The sequence below is a fragment of the Heterocephalus glaber genome, unplaced genomic scaffold, assembly GCF_053883595.1.
Source record: "Heterocephalus glaber isolate CG9 unplaced genomic scaffold, H.glaber_assembly_v1.0 deba00001444, whole genome shotgun sequence".
In the NCBI taxonomy this organism is placed as follows: domain Eukaryota; kingdom Metazoa; phylum Chordata; class Mammalia; order Rodentia; family Bathyergidae; genus Heterocephalus; species Heterocephalus glaber.
Genome location: NW_028258297.1, coordinates 16,335,504 through 16,359,194, shown reverse-complemented (window position 1 = coordinate 16,359,194; position 23,691 = coordinate 16,335,504). Strand labels below are relative to the sequence as shown.

Below are 23,691 nucleotides of genomic sequence, written 5' to 3'. Positions count from 1 at the left end.
TTAGAAGAGACAATACACCAAATTCAGAAGATTTCTACTTCATACATTGTCTATTGGGATGAATTGAGAATAGCCTTGAACTATACAGTGTTTTTTCAATTTATAAACTGAAATATGGCAGAATGTTCATGTGAACCACTGATCCCTAAAAGCACATCCTCCTCATATTGCCAATGTGGCTGCTTGACATAAAAATTTATGTCTGCAGTTTTTTAAAATCTCTTACTAAAAGTCAACAATCCCTGTCCATCCCAAGCAAGCAGAGGACACCATTGCCTGGAAACTGGAGATCAGCCCCTTCTCTGGGATACTTGGGCTCCTCTGGCCTCTCTACTGACCTGCAGCTTTGTGTGGAGAAGCAGACCCCTGTAGGCCACCTCTTCAAGCAGTACTATCAAGGAAAGAGAAGCCTTTAAGAAAGTTTCCACATGAGTCTGATTCTCTAAACAGCAACATACATTGGGATTATAACATATATTTATCAGTGGTCTTTAATCAAGGGGAATTTTTTCTCCCAGTTTGGCAACATCCTGAGGCATTTGGGCTGTGATAGTGGCCAGGGTGCTGCTGGCGTCCCATGGGTTTGGGGCTAGGATGCTATGAAACATTCTACAGTGCACAGCACAATCTTCCACAACTAAGAACTATTCTGTCCAAAATATCAGTAGTGCCAAGGTTGGGCAAGCTCAATCTGTGTCTATATCCTTATCTGTATCTACTTTTAAATCAAGTACTTGTTTGGATTCTGGCAGTTTTCCTAGTTCAGCATGTTTGGAGTTTTCTGATCAGCATGCTTAGTTCTGGGTAAGAGACTGCAGGATCCATGAGAAGACTCATTAGAGGACTTTCTTCAGTAACATTGACCGTTCCAAGTCACTTTGCGCCTCGTTTATGCAGCCATGTAACTCTGAAGAGGTTATGTTTAAATCAGATGATCAGGTTGGGAGTGGAAACTTTCACAGTTGTGACGATTGCACTCTTTGTCCCCATGAGGGGAATAATCGTATTTCTGTGCACTTATTAAAATTAATAGCAAAAGGTAGGAGGGGGAAAGAGGGAGCTAGTTTTACTCATGAAATACAGCACAATTATATCTTCAAACACTTAGATAATTGCATTTACTTGGCATAACAGTATGTTAGCAAATTTAATGTACTCTTAAATGGTTCTTCAGACTCAGGTAAAATTGTTCATCTCTGAGAAGCACTAAAAGTACCAATTTTACCCTGGCAAGGGGACAAATAATTTATAATATAAAATAAATCAATAATAATATAATATAAAATAAAATATTTCTTCTTTAAAACAGTGTAAGTGATGCAAACTAATTTGATAAGGGTTCAAATAGGGAGGGAATGAGAGAGAAGCTGAAAGTTTTTTCTAGTTTGCAAGTCTTCCAATTTTCTCTGTAAGAGTAAAAAAGCTAAGTTTTAAGTCATCATATTAGCACTTTAAAAACTGATTTTGGCATAAGTGTAATGAAAAAAATTGTAAACATTGTGTTGTTTTAGGAGCTTTTTGAAGACTTCAAAGCACTTAAAACTTGCTATGTTAAACTTCTGAAAACATTAAGAATATAATCAATATTTACATATTTGGAAATTCTAATTGGTTACATTAATAAGTTTTGGTTTATAGTTACTTAAAGAGTTTGTGAATATTTGCAACAACATGAATTAAAAGTTAAATAGACACTAGTTGACCTACAAATAAAAGTATTCCTTTACACGCATAGCACATTCTCCACAGAACTGTTTGTTTCACAAAATGTCACAAGATGTCTGCCCCTCAGTTAGGTCTCTCTGATGGTAAGTTACTAAACATAAAGAAACCCCACAGAAGAAAATCACTGGTCAGGCTGGGGATTTAGGTCAGTGGCACTGCGCCTACCTTACAAGCACAAGGTCCTGAGTTCAATCACCAGTACCAAAAAAACCAAAAAAAAAAAAAAGAAGAAAAGAAAAGAAGAAGAAGAAGGAGAAGGAGAAAAGAAAATATAAATAAGTATATTACATATAAGAAGATTTAATTACTAAATCCACCCACTTCCTCGACACATAAACAAAAGTCAAAGACCAAATTATTCAGCCATGGATTCTGTCAAATAATAAAAGAGTTAACACCAATCTTTCACAAAGCTCTTTAAGGAAAACAGAACAAGAGAGAATACATCAGAGCTCATTCTGTGAAGCCAGTATAATTCCAATAATAAAACTAGACAAATATATCACACGAAAACTACTTGTATAGACTAATATGTCATGATTAATATAGATGCAAATTTCTTCCACAAAAGACTACCAAATCTTGCAATGTATCAATCTAATAACATATAAAAGAATGATATAAAATGTAAGTCCAGCTATAACGACTTACCACTTTATACCTGTCAGGATGGTTACTACAAAAAAAGAAAGAGAGCTGGCAAGGTTGTGGAGAAATCAGAACCTGGAATGTAAACTGGTACAGCAGCTATGGAAACCAGTGTGGAAATTCCTCAAAACTTTAAAATAGACTACCATGTGATCCAGCAATCCAAAAGAGAACATGTATAAAGAATACATATCCATATTCACTTCTTTTGGTACATATCCAAAAGAATTGAAATCAGGATCCCAAGAGAAAGATAAGGTATTTATAGTAAGGATGGAAAAAAATTAAACATCTTAATAAAATGAAGATTTAAAACAAAGGCTACCCAATATTTGAATAATGCACCCGCTAGATTGAAAAGCACACTCTTTCAAACATTAATGAACCATTACCAAAAAAAAATTGATCATGATTTGCCTCCAAAACAAGTATCATATAATTTCAAAATTTTTCAATCATATTGATGATAAACTTTGGTCATAACTCAAGTACAGAAGTATATTTGGAAGTACAGAAGTATGTTTGGAAGTAAAGAAGTATGTTTGGAAGTAAAGAAGTATGTTTGTATTTGTAATTACTAAATCATAGTGAAATTAGACAATAGGAAAGTAAAACTCTCTACTGAAAGTGGAAAGAAAGGATTTTGTAGTAACATAATAAAAGAGGAAGAAAAGAAATGAAAGATCACTTAAAAATGTAAAAAATCTGGAAAAGAAGATACTAAGTAGGGGGAATTTAGAAGCAAACATAAATAACAGAAGTAACCATTTCTAGAAAGAAAAATAAAACGGATAAAATTTGCCATCTGATCTTGATTTTTAAAACTCAATAAAATAGGAATATATAGACATTCTCTTAATAGACGCACACCACTAGCCTGGCTGACTTCTTGCCAGAACAGAAACAGCAGAACAATGAAATAAAATCAAGAAACAACTTTAAACTGAAGAAGAAAGGGATTTTCTTAGGCAGAAGGATAGAGAGCAAACTAAAGAGGAAAAACAGGCTTTTAAAGATTTGAACAGGATATCTAAAATGCAAAAGGAGATCATCCAAGGGTTGGAGAAGACAGATACAAAAGTTGTAGAGCATAAAGGATGATTGGATCCCTGTAAATTTGAGAAAGGAAAAGAGGTGAGGCACCTGGAATAACCCACCCCTGTCCTCCAGGGGAACCGGAGGTGTGTGTGTTACTATTCTTGAACGTACAGTTAAGACATAGTGAGATCAATTAAGGAAACCATCCTTGAAGACTAGGAAAGATTGCCAAACTGCTAAATGAAATTTGTACAAATAAAATATTGAGAGAATTATTGGAAGAGTGTCGAAGATACAGAACATTTATTTTAAAATGATGATAGAAGCATTAGCCATTCCCCATAGGGGCGCACACACACACCACACACACACACACACACACACACACACACACACACGAAGTATGGGAAAAAGTATGGGAACAAGAAAAAAGTATGGAATTGGGACTCAAATGGAAGACAACCAAGATAGGGCAAGATAAAAAGCCAATCAGGACAGCAGATCAGGTACAGGCCTGTGTTAGATGTCCATTGGATAGAAAAATACCTTTTGTGTCAGACTAACCAATTTTAAAGAATAAACATGGATGAGGTTTGTTTCAACAGTTGATGCTTTTAGTGAATGCAGAACTAATGAGTCCTTTTTCTTACAGTAGGAGGCCCCACAAAACGCATTCTACAAAAGCATGTCTGGAAACAAACACACAGCCTAGGAAAAAAGAAAAATTAAAAACAAATATGCCTTCAATTTGGGATTTTTCTATAGTAGAGAAGTAAAAGGTATGATTTTAAAAGAACTTTAAGTATAAAGAATTCAGTTGATCCTTTCTAGGAGTAGGGAAAGAGTAAAGGGAAAAGAAATACTACAGATACCTCCACTTTGGGAAAAATAACATAGGAGGAGAAAATAGTCCTCAAGGCCCGAAATGTTCAAAGGTTGAGGAAGTGGGGTCTTGAGGAGCACGTGAAAGAGGTACCCATCCACCATATACCCCACATACCCAGGTACATGCCTGAGGGCCAACAAGGAGAAGGGCAGCTCAGGAATCTGCTGAGGCCCATTCTCCAGGTGGAACAAAAATGGAGTCTAAGTAGAAATCTTCTGGAGGAGTCAGGAAGTGGGTTTCATAGGCCTTTCCTTAACAAGAGGTCTTAGTGGCCTTGGTGGCATAAACTAAACTTGTTGGCTTCTTTTGAAAAATTAAAATTAATTAATTAATTAATAAGTGAGTAGGAGGTGCTGCCAGATGATGCCCACACTGGAAACATAAATGGGATGAAGAAGTTTTGAATATTCTTGTTGAGGCAAAAATAGAGATCTACGAAAACCTGCCGGAGAGGACTACCACTACTAAGAAGTGTGAATCCTTGAGAGGTATGTTATTAGGCACAGGTGCATTTTTCCCCCTTCATGTGGAAATACAGACTCCTAATTACCTTTGCTGAACTGACATTCACAGATCATGATATCCAAACAGCTAGCTTAGACACACTGGCCTTCTGGTGAGTTTGAACTCGGTTTTCTCTCCTCTCTTTCTGCCTCCTTCACCTCACAAAATTCCCATCTTTGGAGTTCACCAAGAACTAGGTTCTGGGAGCTGCATTTGCTGAAGGTAGATCTTCTCTAGGAGCTTGAGGTTACTTTTGCTTTTGCATTTTCAGGTGGGGTAGAGGTGAAGAGTAAAACTGTATCTTATGTATCCTGTCATTTAAAGATGAGTCACATTGAAATTAATCTTCTGATCTCCTGAAACACACCCATGACTGTTAAAGTCAATACTTGGTGAAACACTAAAAGCAATAATTTTCTCAGTCTTGATTTGTTTTAAAATCAACTCAGAACTTTTTAAAATAATGCCAGTTCCCCAATTCAGTGATTGCCGAAGTGTGGTCCCCTAGACCAACACCACCAACATTATCTGGGCACTTGTCAGAAATGCAAAGTAGGTAATGAGGCCCAGAAATCTGTTTTAATGTCTTTCAAGAATGTCTAATAAACAGTAAAGTTTGAGGACCACTATCCAAGGCCACCTTGAGCAAATGAAATCAGAGCTGGTGGTGGAGGCAATATCAAATTAAAATCATGGAGGCAAAGCAACACTGAATCTATGCAGCCATTGGTTCCTGGCTGAGGTTGAAGAGAAAAAAGATTGGAAAGGTTAAGGAATTTACATTATAATTTCTCTGGACTATCAAGGACTTAGAAGTTTGATTAGGACTCTAATTTGTTTTTGATTTATCACTCACAAAAGCAAAATAATTTGGCTTCAGATCCGTGCAGGGGTATGTGTGTTACTATCCTGGTCTTTTTTTTAATTTTTAGTTTTGGGACAGGGTTTCATACTAAGTCACTAAATTCTCAGGTGGGACTTGAACTTGAGCTCCTTCTGCCTCAGACACCCAGAATGCTGAGTTTATAGGTGTGTGCCACCATGCTGGATGGCTTCAGATTTTAAGTCCTTTGAACTTCAGCTAATTTGCCATACTTTAAAAAATAAATGTTAAGATGAAGTTGTGCAGTGTACAGAAAAGTATAACAGATAAATGCCATACATGTTTATCAGATTAAATAATGATCAATATTTTATCCAAATTCTCTTCAACTATTATTTTTTGGTGTCATAGAATTTTGGGGAAAATATTTGAAAATTATATACTTACACTACTATATGTTTCACCAAAAGTAGGGACATTTGGGGTTAGGGTAATAGTCCAGTGGTAGAGCACTTGCCAAACATACATGAGGCCCTGAGTCCAATCGCTGGCACCACAATGATTTGATTAATTATTACTTAATTAAAACATTTTCTGGCATAACCACAATCCTATTTTTATTCCTGAAAAAATTAATAATTTTTGGTATCAGCCCACAATCCTGTTTATAGTAACATTTTCTCAACTGTTTTAAAAATATCTTTTGTTGAAAGACTTCTAGACTTAATTGACAGATTCAGTAGAGTAGCTGGAGACAAGGTCAACACTCAAAAAACAATAGCCTTCTTGTACACAAATAACAGACTCACTGAGAGAGAAATTAGGGAAACATTTCCTTTTACAATAGCATCTAAAAAAATGAAATATCTAGGAATCAATCTAACAATGGAAGCAAAAGACCTCTACACTGAAAACTACAGCACTCTGAAAAAAGAGATTGAAGAGGATACAAGAAAATGGAAAGATATCCCTTGCTCCTGGGTAGGAAGAACCAATATAGTGAAAATGGCCATACTTCCAAAACTGCTATATAGATTTAATGCAATGCCTATTGAAATTCCAAAAATATACTTCACAGAACTACAGAAAACAATCCAAAAATTCATTTGGAACTAGAAGAGACCTAGAATAGCAAAAGCAATTCTAGGCAACAGAGACATGGCTGGGGGTATCACAATCCCCAACTTCACACTATACTACAAAGCTACTGTGATAAAATCAGCATGGTACTGGCAAAGAAACACACCTGAGGATCAGCAGAATAGATTAGAAGATGCAGAAACAATTTCAGACACACTCAGTCACCTCATCTTTGACAAAGGAGCCAACCACCATCATTGGAGGAAAGATAGCCTGTTTAATAAATGGTGTTGGAAAAACTGGATTTCAACCTGCCAAAGATTAAAACTAGACCCATACCTATCACCATGCACTAAACTAAGATAGCAGTGGATTAAAGATCTAAATATTAAAACAGAAACACTAAACTTTCTGGAAGATAAGTTAGGCAGAACGCTTGAAGACATTGGCATAAGAAAAGACTTTATGAACAAAACCTCAGTAGCATGGGAACTAGCACAAAGAATCAACAACTAGGATTTCATCTTATTAAAAAGCATCTGTACTGCAAAAGAAACCACCAACGGACCTAACAGACAACCTATGACGTGGGAAAATAATTTTAGCAGCTGTACCTCAGACAAAGGACTACTATGTAGAATATATAAAGAATTGAAAAAAATCAGACCTCCCAAATTTAAAGACCCAATACAAAAGTGGGCATCTGAAATAAACAGACATTTCTCAGACAAAAAAGTAAAAGCAGAAAATAAATATATGAAAAAATATTGAACATCACTGGTCAATCAAGAAATGCAGATGAAAACAACACTGAGATTTTACCTCACCCCAGAAAGAATGGCGGCTGTCAAAAAATCAACCAATAACAAATGCTGGCAGGGGTTTGGGGAGAAAGGAACCCTTCTCCATTGTTGGTGGGGGTACACACTGGTACAAGCACTGTGGAAATCAGTATGAAGATACCTCAAAGAACTAGGGCTAGAGGTGCCATTTGACCCAGCTATTCCCCTGCTGAGTATCTTCCCAAAAGAATTAAAAGAATCATACCACAGTGATATATGTGCACCCATGTTTATAGCGGCACAGTTTGTAAAACCTAAAGCTTGGAAACAGCCCAAGTGCCTATCAACTGGAAACTGGGTAAAGAAGATGCGTTTTTTTAATAAAATGGAGTACTACTCAGCCATAAAGAAGGAGAAACTAGAGACATTTATAGCTAAATGGATGTATATTGAGGCCATACTCTTAAGTGAAATAAATAGGACACACGTGTAAATACCGAATAGTTTCTCTAGTGTGAGAAACTGAAAGTGTAAATAAGGATTAAAATGATTAAAACAAATAATTGATAATTTGAAATAGGGAAAGGTCCAAAGGTGTAGGGGTGGTGGGAGGGGAAGGGGAAAGGGAAGAAGGGAAAAGAAAAATTATGAGAAAAGAAAAGAATGGATATGAAATCTATGTAAATAGGGAAGGGTGGAGGGGGTGAAGTGTGCACAGGTAATGGGGAAAAAAATAAGAACCAAGATACATCATGTACAGGTACAAGCACCCAATGATAAATGTAAATGTATTGTATACCTAAAATGTACCAATTAAAGAATTTAAGGGAAAAAAAAATCTTTTGCTGGGCCAGGGATTTAGCTCAGCAGCACAGTCCCTGCCTGGCAAGCATGAGGTCCTGAGTTCAATCCTGGTACCAAAAAGAAAGAAAAACTGACGGATTAGGATTCTCCAGAGGAAGAGAACCAACACAATGTATGTATGATTAGAAGGGGGGATTTATTAGATTAGGCTACCTAATCAGAGGTGGGAGAGTAAGCAATGGCCTCATGCATGCTGGAGAGTCCAGCAGCTGCTCAATCCAAGAAGCTGGAAGTCTCAAGAAAAGAGAAACCAATGATGCAGTCCCAGTCCAAGGCTGGTGGATGGAATCCTCTGGAGAGTCTGGAGAGTTGCTGGTGCAAGTCCACTTTCAAAGGCTGAAGAATCTGCAGTCTTATATGGGTGATGAAGCAGCAAAATCAAAACAAAAACACACCAGTGAAGGAGTTCAATGCATGCACATATATGAGCTTCCCCGTATGCTTTTTGTTCCATCCAGGCCCTCAGACTATTAGATAGTGCCAGCCCAATTCAGGGTGGGTGTCCTCCCGACAACCCTGCGTCAGTTCACTGACCCACATACCAATCATCTCTGGAAAACTCTCACAGATGCACTGGAAACTGATTTCCAATTCTTTGGACATCTCTCAATCTCATCAAGTTGACAACCAAAATTAACCCTCACAGAGACACACTGGAAACAAGAACCAATCAAGGTCCACATGGAATTGGTCGCATTACTTTTCTCCAGTCGCCATTCACATAGAACCATCACATTGCTTTCTTAATTCTCCATTAGCTTGTGGATAAGGTAAGGTGTTCTTTTACAGACTGTTCTATGTTCTTGATTTGTCTTATAGCTTCCTTTGTGCTGTTTAATTGTTTCTTGCTATTGCCCTCTCCTCCATAAACTGAAAGATAAATTTACAATCTTAGTTAAATTCAAGTTGAAGCTTCTTTGCAGGAATATTTCAGGTGTTGCTCTGTGTACTTCACGAAATCTGGTTGTTTAACTGTGTGAATACTAAGACTAAGAAGTAATTTAAAATGGTGGCTATCTGATCCTTGTATTATAATTATTAACTTTTTTTATGATGTTGAATTTCATTAATTATTACTGTCTGAATCAATTATTATTCTAGAGGCTGCAAAATTGTGCATTTCTAATGCTGTCACCCTGACTATAATTCTATCTGATATTCTTTAAAACCAATTTCTCTCGCCAACTAAGGCAACTGAGTTGGTTACTGAGAAACAAAGTATATACAGAAAAGTATGAATACATGCTTAGCTTTTTCTCTGAGAAGAGCTACCAAATTTTTAAAGGAATATATCCTTCAAGTCAATAATTATGCCTCTAAGAATTTTTCCTACACATATACAAGTGCAGAAAGTTATATGTGCTAAATTTGTATTGCTTTTTTATAATAGAAAAACAAAGTTATAAAAATAACCAAAATGTTTCTCAGTAAAAGTCTACTTTAAAATGATATTCTTGTGCAAATACAATGCAATTATTTAAAAAGGTATACTTCTCTTAGAAAATTAAGTGAAAGGAACCTCCTTAATTCAATATAGATTGAGCATACATAATGCAAAAATCTAAAATCTAAAATGCTCTGAACTCTGAAACTTTTTGAGTGCTGACATAATACCACAAGTGGAAAATTCTGTACTATTAAATTTTGTTTCATGCACAAAATTATTTAAAATATTCTATACATTCATCTTCAGGCTATATGAATGTTGTGCTTAGACTTAAGTCCCATCCTTAAGATATCTCATTATGTATATGCAAATATTCTAAAAATTCATACATGCAAATATTCCCAAAATATCTAAAATCTGAAACACTTGTGATCCCAAGCATTTCATATAAGGGTTACTCAAGCTTCAGAAGCTAATACTGAAAAGTCACAGCAATCTTTGGATTTCATAAATAAACTTCAGGTATATTCTGTATTAATTGAGATTAAGATACTATCTACTCTCACATTTATTCTTTAAATTATCAGACCTAGCCAACATAATGAAGTAAGAAAAGAAATAGGAGAGAAGGTGAGCTGGTCCCAGCACCTGGAAGGACACTCCCCCACCACCATCCCATGCTCCTAGGACAGAGAAGCAGAGCCAGTCCCAGCACCTGGAAGGAAGCTCCCCCACCACCATCCCACACTCCTAGGGCAGAGAAGGTGAGCCATGTGGACACCAGAAGCAGCCCCCCATAGAAATGAGAGGACACATAAACAAGCCTCAAAAACAGACTTCTGGATCACCTCCAGCAACCCCAAAGGGAAACGAGATGGAACAATCTGATATTCAACCACCTGGACTCTCTGAACTGGCAACAAAAGAGGATATAGGAAAAATGAAATCAGAAATAATTACTCAGATAACAGCAAAGATTGTCCTCATGGTGCAAGACATGATTAATAAATCTAGAGAGTACACAGATTAAAAAAATAGAGGATCTGAGGAACATGATGGAATCCCAACATAGGAAACAAATGGAATCCATAAAACAGATGCAAACAGATTTCCAGGAGATTAAAAACTCCATCGAAAGTCTGCACAGCAGAATGAACCAATGTGAGGATAGAATTTCAGATATAGAAGAAAAGATTACAATTAGTGACCAGGAAAAGGAAAATTGCTTTAAAATTGTAAAGGAACATGAGAAATCAATCCAGCAGCTGCTAGATGGTGCAAAGAAGAATAACATAAGACTGATTGGAGTCAATGAAGAAAAAGGAGAGGGTGAAGATGACATAAAAAAACTGTTCACAGAAGTGATGGCAGAAAACTTCCCAAGGAGAGGAAAAGAACTTGACATACAGATAAGTGAGGCATATAGGACTCCAGCTAGCCTTGACCCAAAAAAATCTACACATAGGCATATAATAGTTAGGATTCCAGAAATCCAACAGAAGAACAAAATTCTACAAGCAGGGAGAGAAAAGAAACAAATCACATACAAGGGAAAGCCCATCAGACTCACAGCAGACTTCTCAATGCAAACCATCAAGGCAAGAAGAGCTTGGAGTGATGTATTTCAAGCCCTAAAGGAAAACAGCCTCCAACCCAGATTGATGTACCCTGCAAAACTATCTTTCAAAATGGATGGAGAAATAAGATACTTTGATGATAAAGAGTGCCTCAGGAACTTCATGAATACCAAACCAGCACTCCAAAAAATTTTAGACAATACCCTAGGAAAAGACTATGATCACAACCCCAGGAAACCCAGCAGAATGAATCCATTGGGTGTGACAAATTAAACACAAAGGGGGAGAATCCAACAAAAAGAAAAAGTCATGACAAGGCTTTTAAAACGTTTAACTTCATCTCCCTAATAAGTGTATAATTCAATCTTGTTATTGTACTGATTAGTATTTTTCTGATTCTAGAGTTGCACACCTTTCCTTGTGCTGTACTGGCTATTTATCATCTTCTTGTGTCTACTTTTTAATTGGGTTGTATATTAAAGAGCTCTAATAATTCTTTATGCTGGTCATAGGTTATATGCATTGTAAATATGGTCTGTTTAAGGACTACTTTTCATTTTAATGATGTCATTTAAAGTTCTAAATTTTGATGTGATCTCATTTATCAAGTATTTTCTTTTTATACATCATGTCTTTTATATCCTAGGTAGTTCTTGCCTACCCTGAATTCATAAACATTTTCCCTTATAATTTCTTTCTTAAAGTTTTATACTTTTAGGCTTTCATATTTAGGTTCATTAGATCCTTTCAAGTTATTTTCATGTATGGAAATAAACGGGTGAGGTTAATTTTTTATATATGGATGCCAGGTGTTCTAGTACCATTTACTGAAAACACTATCTCTTCCTCGGCTCTTGAATTGAGTTTATAGCCTATAAAATCCTAATGTTAAATAATCTTTCAAAACTCAGTGGACCATATATGTGTGGTTCTATTTCTAGATTCTCTGTTTTATTCCAATGATCTATATGTCTTTACTTACACCAACACTGTCTTGATTACCGTAGCTTTAGAAGAAGTCTTAAAATTAGGTATTAAACGTCTTCCAATACTGTTGTTGACTTTTTTTTTTAACTTTTCTAGGTCCTTTGTACTCCTTCATAACTTTTAAATTTCAATATCCAATTCTTCATTTATAGCAAGTATACACAGACCTGAATTTTTATATATACCTTGTGTTTTCTAATCCTGCTAAATTCAAATACAAGTTCTAGGGCCTCCTAGAGATTTCTTAGTATTTTCTCTGTAGATGATCATCTCATCTACATATAAAGATTTTACTCCTACCTTGCCAATCCTATCCTAATTGTGTCATTTTATTGCCAGACTATTTTGGTGGGGACTAGGTTTCAAAGTTTAATGGACAGATAAAGAGTAAGCATATCTGCCCTTGTTCCCCACTTTAAGGAGAAAGCATTGTATCTTCTCCATTCATACAAGATGTTCTCGCTGGAAGTATGGAGTACATGTCTTTAATCTGTTGACAAGGTTCTGTTCTCCTTCTAGTCTCCTGATAGCTTTTACCATGAACAGCTGTAGAATTTAGTCCAATACTTTTTCTCAACTAGTGACAGGATAATATGGCTTTTTCCTTTCCTCTGTTAAATGATGACTTCTGGGGGTGGATCTTCCAATGCTGAACCAACACTGCCATTCCTATAACAAAACCACTTTCTACATACTGCCATATCTGACTTCTAATAGTTTGTTTTGTTAAATAAATTTCTATCTATGTTCATACTTTTTTCTTCTATTATCTTCATCCAGTTTTAGGATTAGCACAATGTTGAGTTCCTAAAATGAGGGGAGAAGTGTTCCTTCTTTTCCTGCTTTAATTGTTTGATATAATTTATCAGTTAAAATGTATATGAGCCTGTTGTTGTCATATAGGTAGGTTTTCAAGCTAGGAATATACTTTCTTTAATAGGTGCTATTCAAATTTTATATTTCCTCCAGAGTTAGTTTCATTAATTTGTCTTCCAAGGTACTTCTTAGAAGTTGTTAAATTTATTTCAAAAAAGATTTTTAATATGCTTTTTATATCCTTTTAAATTCTGTAAAATCTGTGGTAATGTCTCCTAGATCTTGATATTGTAAATTTAAAAATATATAATTGATATTGTGTAATAGGAGGAAAAAGTCTGAAGGAGCAGGGGAAGTGGGAAGGGTAGGAGAAAGGAAAAATGGGAAAAGAAAAAATATGAGAAAAGGAAAAAAATGGAAACAAAGTCTTTGCAAATAGGGAAGGGTGGAGGGGGTGAATGGAGGGCAGGGGAAGGGGAAAAAATAAGACCATGATACATCATGTAAAGGTACAAGATCCTAATCATGAATGTAACTGTATTTTATACCTAAAATGTACCAATAAACTTAATGAGAAAAAAAAGAAATAAGAACCAGAAGGAAAGAGACAAAACACCAAATACTGATAGAAGAGAACCTCATTAGAATAGGAGAGATCAGCAAGTTTACTCAACACAAAGCCAACATATAAAAATGAACAACATTCGTGCATAGCAGTAGCAAAAAACTAGAAAATGTACTAGGAAATACAACATCCTCCACAGCAGCAACAAAATTAAAATACATAAGAACTAACCTAAAAAATGAATATATAGAATTTTATGGAAAAACACTTTTAAGCTCTATTAAGGATTTAAAACTTTTACTAATGGAGAGATAACCACGTTCACCGCCTCAAAACATAAGGTTGTAAAAATATTTTTCTCTACACACAGACACACACAAATAAAATAATTATAATTTTTTTTATGATTCCAATGGGTTATGAGAGAAAATGACAAAGATAATCTCAAATTTAGAGGAAGGAATAAATGTGTAATAAAAACCAATAATTTTGAAAAGTAAATAGTTAATTGTCTATTCAAAACTCTGGCTAAAGACATGTGAGGCAGCTTGCTAGAGATGTGGGGAAAGTTTCTGCACCTTTAAAGAGACAAGAAAAGACAGCTCTTTCTTTGATACTGTGCCTTTCCTGTCTGAATGTGATCACTGCTACTACTGCAGCCGTTGTTTAACCAGGAGGAGAAAATCAATATGTCAATGATAATGTTAGAATGAATGAGGTCTCTATAGATGATACTGCTGCGCCTTTGAATTAACCTGCTCTGGACCTTTCTTATCACAAGACTGCTTGTTTATAACTTAATAAATGTGCCTTGGTGTATTAAAAATAGCATGAGATTGGGCCGGGGATTTAGCTCAGTGGTGCCATGCCTGCCTTGCAAGCACAACGTCCTGAGTTCGATCCCTGGTACCAAAAACAAAGAAAAAATAGTATGAGATTATATGTAGTAATGTGAAATGACACTGAAATACATTTCAAATGTAAAAAACAAATCCAAAATAGTTTTCCATTTCTATAAAAGAAAAACTTAACAAGCATAGAATGTTTTTTCCAAGAAAACAAAAGAACGTCTTGACACTATCTAATTCTAGTGTATGACTTCAAACTTGTACTTTGTATTGGTTTTTGAAAATGTGGATTTTTTGTCATTGGCCTGTACTTGCATAAAATGGGGAGACAAGGAGAAAAATGATGATAGTAGAATGATAGCCAAACTGACTCCATCTTGTGCCTCAATGCTTGTACCTATGCTTGGGCAAAGCACCCTAAACCCCACATCCTGTTTGGCAGTAAACTTGCTGCAGTTGCAGGATGTTTTGTAGCTCACCTAGTGTGTGACACTTCCTTGTTCTCCCCCCCACCCTGCCCGCCCACTAACCTGGCATGGTTCTGCTTGCTCTCTCCTGAGCCCCCTGACCCCCGAACTGAAAGCATGATTTAAAAGGGAAAAATCAAACTGCTTCCTGTTGCTGAGAGAACTTTCCAGGCACTAGGCCCCCTCAGGTGCCGGCTTTCATAAACGGACTCAAATCTGGCAGAGTGTGGTGCTTCTCCATTGTCTCTCTCCTCCATAACAGTAGCTGACACTACTTCTCCCAGGGAACAGAGAAAGGGGTGAACAGTTTACTGAGTAAAGGAAGGCACTTCGAGTGAGAAGCAAGAGAACAAAGAGTGAAGAGGCCAGAAGTCAACATCTAAACAATGACACCGATTTGGCCCAGGCTGATTCTGCTGCTAACTGAAGTTCAGGTTTCAGGTAGAGCCGGATCCTTGGAGTGGCCCTGAGTTCTGGGGCCAATGAGAGGGGAAGGAGAATACAGCCCAGGTGGCAAGGACTCTCCTCAGATCTGCCCTCAATGAGCCAAGGAGACCTTTGTGTTCACAGCACTGGCTCATCTCACGGAACGCCATCTGCATCGGGTACCATGAGGTAGATTTGGTGCCACAGGAGACAGGTTTTATGCTTATTAATTATACCAGATGGTGGCTGAAGACTTAATAGATGACATAAATCTCTAGAAGAACAAACATCAATAAATCAAGGCAGGAAACAGTGCATGTCCATACACTGCTATGGACAGTCATCAGGTTTGCCACAGCAGGTATCAGCCGGCAAAGTTGGTCAAGTAGTCATAAATTAAATCACCCAGAATCCAAATAGGAAATCTCTATTACTACAAAACATAGAAACTCATGATGATAGAATCCAAGTAAAGAGGAAAAATTAAGCCTCCTTGTTTGAACAAAAATACTACTCACTATAATGTGGTCAGAGTGCACTGCTCATGAAACCCCATGAAAGCAGAAAAGTGATTAACAATGTAGTTGTTTTATTGCTAGGTACCCAGAATCTGTGGCAGAATTGCTCTTTTGAGTGGGAAATGGTTCTAATTAACTAGTAATGAGGTCCAAGTTGTGTGTTCAACATCTGAGTGGGTCAATTTTCCTTGTTTTCAGGTTATGTTGTGCAATTTCTCCTTCAACAAGACCCAAAAAGGCCAAGTTGGTACTGTGATCCACCTCTATTACTGCAAACCTATTTAAATGGCTTCTCCTCAGGTGTGGGTCAGTAAAATAATCTTTAAAATGAAAGATGGTTGTGAGCAAAGAACACACCATTAGTGGTGGCAAATGCTAAGTATCATTTCAATCAAGGTAGCCTACTGCTGTACTTCTGATATGAAATAAAATACTGTTAACATCTGGTGGACACAGTAGCACCTCAGCTGACACTACTTTTCACAGAAAATTGTGTCTCTTTTGTTATTTTCCTAGGTCATTATTAAACATTAAAATACCATGATAGCTCATGGAGGAGAAATTTTTTTAATTAATTTTATTAGTACATTTTATTGGTACATTTTAGGTATACAATTCGTTTACATTTATCATTGGGTGCTTGTACCTGTACATGATGTATCTTGGTTCTTATTTTTTCCCCATTATCTGTGCACCCTTCACCCCCTCCACTCTTCTCTATTTACATAGATTTCATTTCCATTTTTTTTTCTTTTCTTATAGTTTTTCCTTTCCCTCTTTTCCTTTCCCCTTCCCCTCCCTTCACTCCTTCATCTTTGGACCGTTTTTCCTATTTCAAATTATCAAATATTCATTTTAATCATTTTAACTCTTGTTTACTCTATCAGTTTCTCACACTAGTGAAACTATTCTGTATTTACACATGTGTGTCCTATTTATTTCACTTAAGAGTATGGCCTCGATATGCATCCATTTTGTTGCACCCAGTGAGAAGGAACCAACCAGAGACCGATATTAAATCCACACAGAAGTTTATTACCGGCCGGGACCCGAGCCGAGCATCAGACTCAAGCCCCTACTAGGGGGAGACAAACATGTTTTACACACCGTTGAGGGCAACAGTTTCTAGCCCCCCTCCGCCGTGGGATAGAGCTAGCAAAGCAAGTAAAAGGTACAGAAGCAGAAAGTCCTGCTGTTAGAACATTTGCAAAACAATAGTTGATTAATTGTTGTTTCTAAAGAGACTTTCTAAGGGGAGGAGGTTTCTAAGCTTCCTCCTTCTGAGTTCATCCAAAGGGCAGGCAGGTGGGTCAAGCAGCAATATGGAGTCTGTCTTGCTAACTAGGGTCCTTCACATTGAGCTATAAATAACTCTAGTTTTTCATTATTTATGGCTGAGTAGTACTGCATTTTATTTAAAAAACCATATTTTCTTTATCCAGTTTCCAGTTGATGGGCACTTGGGCTGTTTCCAAGCTTTAGCTATTACAAACTGTGCAGCTATGAACATGGGTGCACATATATCACTGTGGTATGATTCTTTTAATTCTTTTGGGAAGATCCCCAGCAGGGGAATAGCTGGGTCAAATGGGACCTGTAGCCCTAGTTCTTTGAGGTATCTCCATACTGACTTCCACAGTGGTTGCACCAGTCTGCACTCCCACCAGCAATGGAGCAGGGTTCCTTTCTCCCCACAAACCCACCAGCATTTGTCATTGGTTGATTTCTTGATAGCAGCCATTCTTTCTGGGGTGAGGTAAAATCTCAGTGTTGTTTTCATCTGCATTTCTTGATCGACCAGTGATGTTCAATATTTTTTCATATATTTATTTTCTGCTTTTACTTTTTTGTCTGAGAAATGTCTGTTTATTTCAGATGCCCACTTTTGTATTGGGTCTTTAAATTTGGGAGGTCTGATTTTTTTCAATTCTTTATATATTCTACATAGTAGTCCTTTGTCTGAGGTACAGCTGCTAAAATTATTTTCCCACGTCATAGGTTGTCTGTTAGCTCCGTTGGTGGTTTCTTTTGCAGTACAGATGCTTTTTAATAAGATGAAATCCTAGTTGTTGATTCTTTGTGCTAGTTCCCATGCTACTGAGGTTTTGTTCATAAAGTCTTTTCTTATGCCAATGTCTTCAAGCGTTCTGCCTAACTTATCTTCCAGAAAGTTTAGTGTTTCTGTTTTAATATTTAGATCTTTAATCCACTGCTATCTTAGTTTAGTGCATGGTGATAGGTATGGGTCTAGTTTTAATCTTTGGCAGGTTGAAATCCAGTTTTTCCAACACCATTTATTAAACAGGCTATCTTTCCTCCAATGATGGTGGTTGGCTCCTTTGTCAAAGATGAGGTGACTGAGTGTGTCTGAAATTGTTTCTGCATCTTCTAATCTATTCTGCTGATCCTCAGGTGTGTTTCTTTGCCAGTACCATGCTGATTTTATCACAGTAGCTTTGTAGTATAGTGTGAAGTTGGGGATTGTGATACCCCCAGCCATGTCTCTGTTGCCTAGAATTGCTTTTGCTATTCTAGGTCTCTTCTAGTTCCAAATGAATTTTTGGATTGTTTTCTGTAGTTCTGTGAAGTATATTTTTGGAATTTCAATAGGCATTGCATTAAATCTATATAGCAGTTTTGGAAGTATGGCCATTTTCACTATATTGGTTCTTCCTACCCAGGAGCAAGGGATATCTTTCCATTTTCTTGTATCCTCTTCAATCTCTTTTTTCAGAGTGCTGTAGTTTTCAGTGTAGAGGTCTTTTGCTTCCATTGTTAGATTGATTCCTAGATATTTCATTTTTTTAGATGCTATTGTAAAAGGAAATGTTTCCCTAATTTCTCTCTCAGTGAGTCTGTTATTTGTGTACAAGAAGGCTATTGTTTTTTGAGTGTTGACCTTGTCTCCAGCTACTCTACTGAATCTGTCAATTAAGTCTAGAAGTCTTTTGGCAGAGTTTCTTGGGTCTTCTATGTAAAGTATCGTATCATCAGCAAATAATGACATGACAGTTTAACTTCTTCTTTTCCTATCTTTATTCCTTTTATTTTTTTCTCTTTTCTAATTGCTGTGGCTAATGTTTCCAGAACTATACTGAACAGGAATGGTGATAGTGGGCATCCTTGTCTTGTTCCTTATTTTAGCATGAAAGTTTTCAGTTTTTGACCATTTAGTATGATGTTGGCTGGTTTTTCATAGATAGCCTTAATCAGGTTAAGGTAAAGACCTTCTATTCCAATTTTCTGTAGGGTTTTTATCATGAATGGGTGTTGGATTTTGTTGAATGCTTTTTCTGCATCTATTGAAATGATCATGTGGTTTTTGTCCTTGACTCTGTTAATATGGTGTATTACATTTATTGATTTACGAATATTGAACCATCTTTGCATCCCTGGGATAAATCCAACTTGGTCAGGGTGTATGATCTTCTTGATGACTCTCTGTATTCTGTTTGCCAGTATCTTATTGAGGATTTTTGCATCTATGTTCATTAGGAAGATTGGCCTGTAGTTCTCTTTTTCAGTTGGGTCTTTCCCTGGTTTTGGAATCAAAGTAACACTTGCTTCCAGGAGTGAATTTGGAAGTATTGCTTCCCTTTCAATTTCCTTGATGAGTTTAAAGAGTAATGGCATTAGTTCTTCTTTAAATGTCTTGTAAAATTCAGCAGTGAAGCCATCCGGACCTGGGCTTTTCTTTGTTGGTAAATATTTTATTACATTTTCAATTTCACTCATTGTAATTGGGGTGTTTAGAATTTCTATATCTTCTTCATTTAACTTTGGCAATTCGTATATATCTAGGAAGCTGCCCATTTCTTCTGTGTTTTCCATTTTATTGGAGTAGAGGTTCTTGAAGTAGGTATTGATGATCCTCTAGATTTCTGTTGGATCTGTTGTGACTTCACCTTTTTCATTCTTAATTGCATGTATTTGTGCCTTTTCTTTCCTTTTTTTGATAAGGTTGGCTAAAGGTTTATCAATTTTATTTATTCTTTCAAAAAACCAACTCTTTGATTCATTGATTTTTTTGTATTGTTCTCTTAGTTTCCATTGCATTGATTTCTGCCCTGATCTTTATAGTTTCCTCTCTTGTATGAGCTTTGGATTCATTATGCTCTTCTTTTTCTAGGAGTTTGAGGTTCTGCATTAGGTTATTTATCTGAGTTTTCTGTTTTCCTAATATGGGCATTCACTGCTATGAATTTCCTGTGTAGAACTGCTTTCATTGTGTCCCTTAGATTCCTGTATGTTGTACTGGCATTTTCATTTACTTGTAGAAACTGTCTAATTTCTTCTTTAATTCCTTCTGTGACCCATTGGTTGTTCAAGAGGGTGTTATTCAGTTTCCATGTGTTTGTTGGGGTTTTGCAGTTTCTTATGTTATTGATCTCCAATTTTATTGCACTATGGTCTGATAATATACAGGGGGTAACTTCAATTCTTTTACATTTACTTAGATATGTCCTATGAGCTAGCATGTGGTCTATTTTGGAGAATGACCCATGTGCAGCCAAAAAGAATGTGTATTCCAATTTTGTGGGGTGGAACACTCTGTAAACATCTATTAAGTCCATTTGTTCAATAGCTTGGTTCAGTTCTAGATTTTCCTTGTTAATTTTTGTCTAGATGATCTGTCTATTTGTGATAGTGGGGTATTGAGGTCCCCCACTACAATTACATTAGTGCTTATTTGGTTTTTCATGTCTATTAATATTTGTTTTGTATAGCTGGGGTCATTTGTATTTGGTGCACATATATTTAAGATTGTCATCTCTTGCTCTTGGATTGTTCCCTTCACAAGGATGTAGTGACAATCTTTGTCTCTCTTAATTAGTTTTGGTTTGAAATCTACTTTGTCTGCAAATAAGATTGCTACCCCTGCTTTCTTCTGGGTTCCTGTGGTGTGGAGAACTGTTTTCCATCCTTTTACTTTCAGTCTATGACTTTCTTTTTGAGTTATGTGTGTTTATTGTATTCAGCATATTGTTTCAGTTTCCTTTTTTTTTTTTTTTTTTTGGTACCGGGGATCAAACTCGGGACCTTGTGCTTGAGAGGCAGGTGGTGGAATCACTGAGCTAAATCCCCAGACCTGCATTTTCCTTTTTAATCCATTCTGCCAGTCTATTTCTTTTGATTGGTGAATTGAGGCCATTAACATTGATGGTTATAATTGATAGATATTGATTTATCCTTGTCATGATGTTTTACTTTTGTTGGCTCTTTTATTTCTTATTTTTTCCCCTTTCCCTTTAGTGTCTTACCTTGCCTGGTGGCTTCCTTCTGTTGGGCCTCATGGATATGTGACCTTCATTGCTTTTTTCTAGGATATCGTTTAGAATTGCTTGTAGTGCTGGTTTGGTGTTCATGAAATTTCTCAGGTGTTCTTTGTTGTGGAAGTATCTAATTTCCCCATTGATTTTGAAATATAATTTTGCAGGATACAACAGTCTAGGTTGAGGAGAAACTTCTAATGATCTTGTTAGCTTGCATTTGATATTTAAGAACATCATGCTGTTAACTCTTTTCCATAACTCTTATTATAACAATACTTTTAACACTTGACATTTCCCTCTTGAGTAAAAAAATAGCTATTATGTTAGTATTTATTTGTTATATTTATCAATGGCCCTTTAATTGGGGTACCTTGAAAATCTTTGCCAATTTGTCAGGATTGCTACCTAATCAAACCTTCCAAATACAGATGTTTAAAGATTAACAGTTAACTTTATAAAATAGAAAACTTGAATCTTGAATTCTGGTCCAAAATTGAGAAAGAGAATTTACCTTGGGAAAAACTGATGCTTTCTGTAGCTTAAAAGTCGAGCCTTTGGCTGGCCATAGTGTTACACACCTATAATCCCAGAACACTGAGAGGCTGAGGCAGGATCATAAGTTAGAGCCCCAGCTTGGGCTATATAGTGACTTAGTGAGATCCTATCTCTAAATAAAAATAAAATAAAGGACTGGCAATATAGCTCAATGCCAAGGCCCTGAGTTCAATCCCTAGTACCCCCCACCAAATCCAGCCCTTGGTTGCTTATTAACTATAGATAGAGAAATGAAGCCTAAGGAATAAGGCAGAAAAAGAACAAATTACCACTAGATTTCTGGGATAACCAAAAAATGTTCCTCCTAGGCGAGTCCATGTTCAGGTAAAGCAGACTAACTGCTATAGCAACTCAAGATCCCAGGGCTTTAATCCAGTAGAGGTCTGTTTCCTGCCCAGTCCTTCTTGGACCCTGAACATCACTACAAGTTTTGAGAGTTGAGTCAAGGCCTTGGCCATTCTCAGGTTATACCTGCTGTCAGCCTTGAAAGATTAGACAGATGAGCAAAGCACAAGCTTGCTTCTGCTTACTATAAAAACAGTAGATCCCTTCAAATTTCTTCTCCCATAATTCAACCGTTACATTTCTCATGGACCCTGTGTTGCCTTAATGGGACTTGGGAGACAAGAGGAACAGATACAAACCAACACGTAGCTCTGGCTACTGCTTTTCTCTTGAATAATAAGGTCCTTCCTCTCTTCACTGACAGTCATGTCTTCTGCCAGGACCATTGAAAAAGGAATAGCCTAATTTATTAGCTTGTGAGTAGGATAAACTCTCAGGCACAATTCCTACCTGGTGAAGGGTTGGGCTCTGCTTCACATAATCATCTGGGGATCCGAGGATATTCCATGTAGTGGCACTTTCTGCCAAAAAGTCCTTTCCTGGATCTTCATCTAAGTGGCAGATGAGGGAGGGTCTGACAGGGACTGTATAGGAGGTTCCAGGACCAGGCCTGGAAGTGTGTGCTGCACTTCCGTCCACATTTCACTGGCTAGAATGAAGCCATCTGGCCCCACCTCAGGACTGGGGAGCCTGAGAAATGTAATTTAACTGTGTTCCCAGCAGACTAAGAAACAGGGTATGGAAAAGATATAGCAATGTCCTTGCCACAGTACAGGATGCTGAAATAATCAGTAAAGTGCCAAATTCATTTTGGAATTGGAATTTACTCATCAGAAGCTAATGCTTAGACCAAATAAGATTAAGAAACACACCTGGAGTTTTGTTTTTCTGTAACGAAATCAATTTTCTACAGATGAGGAAAAAAGAGGTAAGAAAGATGATGTGGCATTCTTTAGTCTTCTGGAAATTAAATAAGTCCTCATTTTGACCTGAAGCTCCTTATCATGGTAATGGCTAAAAGCAGAGAGGGGGATTAAACTTACCAGTTAAAGAAGGTTTAGGATCTTTTAAAAGTCTGTTCTGGCTTGACTGCAATTATTTCAAGTAACTGCTCAAACATTCAGGTGTTTCCTGTATCACAAGAAAATGGAGTCTGGGTGTTTGCTGAGGAGAAAAGAATCCTGGAGTCTGAAGCTCTAATGACGAGTCCTTCCCTGACCATGGTGAGGCTGTTGGCTTACCTGAGCATCTTTCTGGGTGTCTTTCTGGCATTTGCCTTAGAAGCCCACCGGAAGTGGAACTAGTGTCCTTTCCTCTTGCCTGACCAGATCATTGTGCTGATTGGCCTTAGTTGAGTGGAAGAGGAACTAATTTTGACCCTCTCCTCTGTCAACAGGCCCCTCAACCATTGTGACCTGTCACCAGGAAGGTGCCTTGTGGGTTATTCTGCTTCTCCATGGAAACATGGAGTCCCAGGCTATACCCAGGAGAATCAGGCAAGTCCCACCTCTCCCATATTCCTGAACTGTTTCTGGTTTTATTGCTGCTGTGGGGCTTTAAAAAACTGCAATAAAGTA

General features: G+C 37.0%; 1 long non-coding RNA gene across 1 annotated transcript; it reads right to left on the bottom strand.

The window, feature by feature from the left end:
- Positions 1 to 338: 338 nt before the first annotated feature.
- LOC110349318 (uncharacterized) lies at positions 339 to 23,464 on the bottom strand. Its single transcript, XR_002395182.2, has 3 exons — positions 23,356 to 23,464; positions 23,158 to 23,245; positions 339 to 391 (listed from the first exon to the last, which is right to left on the bottom strand). It is a non-coding gene; the product is annotated as an uncharacterized LOC110349318 (long non-coding RNA).
- Positions 23,465 to 23,691: the final 227 nt, after the last annotated feature.